The following is a 6873-nucleotide window of genomic DNA, read 5'->3' as shown; positions in this document are numbered from 1 at the left end:
AGCCCTTGGTCACAGTGTGAACCATAAGGTTAGTTTGATCTGGTTCTTGGGGTCCGAGGGGCTCCTGTTCCTTTGAGGCCTTGCAAGTTTGGCATTATTTCATGCTGTCTTCGCACATACATCATGTCTTCTGCAAGCGCAGCACAAGCAGAGTACATCACAAACATAACACACATCAAGCAATGAGTGTTGTCTACATATCCATTCTTTATCAATCACCCTCTAATTTCTAATCCCATGTCTCACAGTCTTTTTTTTCCCTGCCTTATTACATTTCTGCCTGCATAGACAGGAAGCACATGAAACCACCAGAGCAAGCTCAAAGGGGCTGTTCTTGGTCCCCCCTGTAATACACAATAAATGTTTGTTCATTGTCCTTTGTATTATAAAAACAAGGAGTTCCGTTTGAGGAGTGGGAGTTGCGAAAACTCCCTGCTGAAGTAAGGAGCTGTATAATACTTGGCTAGACACTATGAAAATTCTTTTGCTTAATGTAACAAAAAAGAGAACCCCCTCCCCTTCTGCATCTCAGTTGCCTCTTTTGTTAAAACTTATAACACCCCCCATAACAGTATGAGACACCTCTAAGGAGCAGAGAGGCGCTAGCTCCAGGGAAGCCACAGGAGTCCTTCAGCTTTAGCTGCTGTGAAGGAAGGGGTGTTTGTGTCAGGGAGCACAGGAGAGAGCTGCGCCTCCTCCTGTGCCTGGCAGCTTGGAGGGCCAGCAAGGCACAACATGGCTGCAGGTAAAAGCAAAATGTGATGTCTCTGAAGAGGACAAGAGGAAAAACATTTCATGAAGTGCATGTAGACTATGGCTTTTTATTCAGTTACATCAAAACCTTTTATGGACTTAAGTTTTGCTGTTGTTGTTTTTAGGACAGTTGAGTAAATACATTTTAGAATTTATTTCAGCCTTGAGGGCAGAAACTCCCAGGCCACAGGTACCAGCAGGCCTCCCATGTCATACCTTTTACACGGGAAATACAGCATGTAATACACAATAAATGTTTGTTCATTGTCTTTTGTATTATAAAAACAAGGAGTTCTGTTTGAGGAGCGGGAGTTGCGAAAGCTCCCTGCTGAAGTAAGGAGCTGTATAATACTTGGCTAGGCACTATGAAAATTCTTTTGCTTAATGTAACAAAAAAGAGAACCCCCTCCCCTTCTCTTCTTCTGCATCTCAGTTGCCTCTTTTGTTCAAAGACACTGCTGCAAAGCTCATGGAACCATCTCCTGAGAAGTTGCTAAACTAGTGTATCAACATCCTGCATTCCTGTCTCATGCTGGGCCAACATGACCAAATAAAAAAACAAGTTGAACCACAATGCTGAGGAAGACTACGGCCTTCATCTTCACAACCACCAGAGGGACAGAGACGACCCCCTAGCAACAGTGCGCGCAGTCGCAGAATATACCAGGATGTGCAGTGTAATCCCAGAATTACCAAGATATAAAAAGGGACCCTGGCGTGGGTGAGGTGCGCGCCGTTGGTGGAGCCGAGACTCCCCGGCCACCCAGCACTGTTTTGCTTGCTGTTGCTTACTCAATAAATTCCCTTCTATTATTAATGCAATGCTCTCTGAAAATTTATTAAGGGGGCAACTTATAACACAGCATAATCATGGTAGGCTGCCGCTCAAGGAGCAAGGCTAAGAAGTCCAGCAGACTCATGGGCAGCAAGAGCTTTCAGGCACCATCTCTGACAATGCTAATTTAAATCAGATTAAAAGCACCCCTGCCACTAGCTACTTGTTCCCAAACCAGTGCTCTCACTGTGTTACAACAAACTGTGTGCCTGTGATACCCAGTGAGCAAATACCCTTGGTTTACAAACAGCTATTTTTCTTGGTCTTTTTCAAGAGATTCAGGTCACAGTTTGCTTCAATTAGGCTAACATCCTCAGGAGCTACTTCTGAAGCAGCTCATGGTCTACCAAGCTTCACAGAGCAGCACTGTATGTCAAACCGAAACTGGCACCAGGGTACCTCAGCAGTTACACATGCTGATCTTAACCAGATTCAACCACAGGCAGCTGCAGAAAGAGCTTCAGTCACATCAGACTAAACATGGTATTTTAGCAGCACAATTTCCCACCAGGCTGTAATGTGATTCAAGAAGTGCACAAGAACAAATTCTGCAAAGATGCTATTAAGTTGGGCCCCAGCCTGTATCAGTGCATGCTTTTTTTTTTTTTTTTTTTTTTTTAACTTCTCAGGTGCAGCAGGCAGCACTTCCCTTTGCTGAACTTCATGAAGTTCCACTTTGCCCATTCCTCCAGACTGTCAGCTGTCTCTACTCAGAGAGGTTAACCACTGTTCCCAGCTGCAGATCTGGAAGAAAGTGAGTATGCACTCTGACACATTGCCAGTCACTGTTGAAGATTTAAATGGTATGACCCTGGTATTAACCTCAAGGGACTGGCCTGCATCTTTTATTTGTGCTGCTGATTACAACCCTTATAACCTGACAGTTGGCTGTTTCTAGTGTACCTTACCACCTAATTATCCCAACATTCCCCCTTCATCTCAGGGACCTGGGAATCCTGAATGCAGGTCTTACCAGTAAAGACCAAGGTGAAAAAAGCATTGAGGACCTCAGCCTTCATATCTGTCTTGCAGTGTGAAGTGCTGGTTCTTTTGAATCTCAGGGCAAAAAGCACAGGATGTTTAAGAGAAAAAGCCTGTTAGGAGTTCTCAAGAGCTCTTACATATCCCTTCTCCTGCTGGAAGTCATGCAAAGATACAGCATTAGATGGTCCTCTCTGGTAGACCCACAACATTCAGTGCAGAACAGCATTTTGTGATAAGGTTCAATGACTTCACTGCTCTTCACATCTTACTAGTATTCTTTTGGATAAAGAGAGTTATCAGTCTTTTACTTACACAATACTCAGTGTTCTAGATGGTACACTGAAGTTTGCCAAGAGTGTTACGCTTTCACACATTCCATGGGATCAAGCTCTCACAAACAGTACATACAGGTAGTGTTAAGAAACAGCACACACTGTCATCACACTATGTGCTCAGGTTATTTAGCAGTCACTCATGCTAAAATACAAGTGTCTACACACAAAACCTACAGTTGAACTCCACCTAGGTTTTGCCTGAAGTCATTCTTCATAATGCCTTGTGTTAACTCACTGAATACTTTTTCCTTCTGGTTTCCAGTCCCATTCAGGCTTGAGTCCACATTCTTTAGCTTTTCTTCTGTCGCCAATGTACTTACAGAAGCCCTTCTCATTGCCCTCCACATCCTTCACAAGATCCAACTGAGCCCAATCCCTAGCCTAACCCTTCACGCTCAACAGCACCTCTGTGATTTCTGGGCTACTTGTTCATGCTTCCTCCTCTTGTATGCTTCCTCTCATGTTTGACTATAGCCAGAAGCTCCTAGGTCACCCATACAAGCCCCTCTGCCACCTTTGTGAAATTCCCTGCATGTTCAGATAGACACTATCACGGAGGAGGTTGTCCTTGGAAAAAAAGGAAAAAGTTAACCAGCTTTCCTGTATCTCTTCTCTTTGGAATATCACATGGGATTCATCCAAGTAGACACATGAACAGGACAAAGACTGACCTCTTGAAGTCCAGAGCTATGACCCTGCTTTTCACCTCATTTCCTCCTTTCATGATCCTGAACTCCATCTCATTACAACTGCTGCCAAGGCTGCCCTGACCTATGCCTCCCAGTTCTATCTTGGAGGCAAGGATCAATTCCTCAGACTTATGTGACAAAAACTTGTCAGGGCACTACAGAACTATCCTGGATTGCTTGTGCCCTGCACCATTGACCTTGCAGGGGACATTGGGGGAGCTGAAGACTTCTCTGAGACTAGAGCATGCAAACACGGGGCTTCTAGGTGCCTGAAAACCTCATCTAGAACTCCATCCTAAAAACACAAGCTGTAGCAGACACACACCAAACCATTACCAGTGTTGGTCTACCCACTAATCCTGAGCCATAAGCTCTTATCAAACTGTCTGCCCCTAGTCAGAACTCCATGCAGTCCCCACTACCCTCTCACATGAGAGAACTTGCCCTGCTTACCTTCCTAACCTGTCCTTAAAAAGCCTGTATCCATTCACTGTAATACTCCAGTTTGATGAAATATCCCACCTTGTCTCCATTATTGGAGTGATACTGTAGCCCCACAGTGGTTCACAGGACTCATTGCTTCTGTTTGTTCCCCATGATGCATGCATTAAGTGTACAGATGCTTCAGAGAGGCACCCAATCATACTGATTTCCTACAAAGAGGGTAAGGCCTTCCCCTACAAACAAGGGTCAACAGGACAGCATTACATGCATGTATTTGGGTTAACACCACTTGAGCCCTGTTTTATTGATTAGACTCCCCTTGGTTCACATCAAACAACATCATTTGCTTGCTAATCTGATTTAGAATTTCTCACCTGATTGTCATTTTTTCCGCTATCACTCTTAGTTAAAAGCTCTTATGAGATTGGCCATCTTGTTGGCTTCTTCCCCCCCAACCTAAACTTGGCACAGTTGATCCCATGTCTGTCAAGCAGTATTCAGTCCTTAAAGAATATGCCACAATCACACAAACCAAAACCCTGTTAATGACTACCAGAACTGAGTAAACATTACATGGACCCTTACATCCTTAACCATCAGCTTAGAACCAAGTGCGTGACACTTCATACTTTCCAGGTTTCCTCTGGCAATACTACTGATGCCCCATTAAAAAAAAAAAAAATCAGCATAGTGACAATAACCTGAGAGCCGTGAAAACTTGCAGGCTCTCCATAATGTCTGAAGAGCAAGTCCTTTGCAAACAATAAAGGCAACAGGCCAGCAGATAAGCCCATTCCCTATAGCAGAAGAGTCACCCTCCACTAACTTCCAATGTTTTGCTCTGGTGCTCCTGTGAAGCTCCATCAAAACCAGCTCAAAGGTTTCATTTGACAGAGCATCCAGCCTCTTCTCTTTAAGGCACTGAAGCTATTCTGTAGTTGTAAGACTTCAGTCAGAGCATAAACTCTTAGTGCCAGAAGTCTGCAGCTTCTAACCTTTGCCATCTTTTTTCCACCTAAATAGGCAAATTCAGCCTGTTTTTTCCCTTAGCACATACCTCCAGAGGCTCTTGAAGCTATAGTACCACAGAATCCAGTCCATATAACTCCTTAAAAAAAATGCATACCTCCTTCAACTGAAAGGATTTCCTACTGGCCTTTAAGAGAAGACAAGTATCACTGCCCCCAACCAATATCCTCCTTCTGAAGCTCCATCTGAGTTGAGGCTTCTAACATTACAGTAGAAATTTTTCCAACGTCTGCTAAGATCAGTGCCCTGCAGCACATCCCCACCATTAATGAAGTATGCACTACTACTAGAAAAGGCACTAGCATCTCCTACATCAACCTTTCTACCAGCTCACTGCACCCTAAAACCTCCTTTTTAGGCCCAGCTCTTATATATAGACCTTTCCCAAGGAGTGGCTGAAAGGGTGTCAGACCCTCCCTGATCATCATCAGCTGGAACAAAGGGTCCAAGAACCCTACGATCAAAGACAGCTGACAGAGCTCTTCAGCCTTGCTACATCTTGATAGAAATCAAGGCCTCCTCTACCTATCTGTTCCCAACAGTAGCAGGCACCATCAAGCATCTAAAACACTTCCCAAAAATGTTCCCAGAGGTCATTTGGCAATGATTCCAGAAGATCCCAGAACATCTAGAAGCAAGAGCTCAGAAACTTCTGCACCACTATTGACTGCCACTTCTAGCTGTACTTTCCAATGAAGATGTTGTGGCTATTAAATTTTATTAGCAATGGTCTTAAATCTTGTTATTGCTCAGTGACATGACAGAGAGTTAAGTTGGCAAGGAACAAGTTTCCAGAATTCATGCTGGAACATATATGCATAAATATATTTTTTTAAACCAGTCTGTTGAAGAGCAAGACCACATCTAGCAATCCATTTCAGCAGTCCCAGTTTTTATTTTGAACTCTGTGTACGGGTCCCACCTAGCCCATCTTGCCAGCTGACACCATAGTAGTGGGAAGGCCTGGAGCTTTTAAGTTAATAAAAGGAGTACTATAGCCTAATCTAAACGGGCTGAGAGAGGCAAGTCATGACAAACAGGACCATGCAACAAGAACTGAGTGGCCCTGGGATGACAACTGACAGGAGAATGTTAGCAGGAACAAAATATATGAGTGTGTAGTGGGAACCACATCAGAAGATGTTGGAGTGAGGAATTAGAGATCCTGAGGTACATGCAGCTACAAGCGTGCCTTCCTACCTGCTGTTCATGCTTAGTATCTGCTGAGTATCCCACTCTGCCTAAGTGCGTGCTGAATGCCCCAAGCTGCTTTGGGCCATGCCCCAATTTATGTTCTGTTAAACAAGCTTGAAGAGGTTACAAGAGGTTGTACATATGGTCCTGTCTGAAGTTTTGACACATGCACCTGTCCTTTATGGACATTTTGCATTCTTTGGACAAGTCAATGGTTGTTTTTTTGAGGAAAAAGCTTTTAAAAGCAGTGCAAGTGGTGAGGCACACTGAACCTCATCATGGCTGGCAATTCTGCACAGTGTGCAATGGTCACCTTGAAGAGGTCTGTCCAGAGCTGACACACATTTGGTGTCCCAGTATCAGAAGAGACATAACATTGACCCATTATTCTTGTTTCCTAAATATTCAATACACGACATTTAATTATCTATACCCGTGAGCTGACTTTTATTGAGATCTGAAAAGTACCTTACACCTCCTCCAATGTAAAACAGTATTACCCACAGAAGAATAATGGCTGTGAATATGCAGACATGTATGGCATGATCCTTTAATAGCAACAGCTTTAGAAAATTTAATTACTATAAAATATTCAAAGTGTAGCAACATA

The sequence above is a fragment of the Aythya fuligula genome, chromosome 1 (genome assembly GCF_009819795.1).
Source record: "Aythya fuligula isolate bAytFul2 chromosome 1, bAytFul2.pri, whole genome shotgun sequence".
Classification (NCBI taxonomy): domain Eukaryota; kingdom Metazoa; phylum Chordata; class Aves; order Anseriformes; family Anatidae; genus Aythya; species Aythya fuligula.
Note: the sequence above shows the minus strand (reverse complement) of the source record.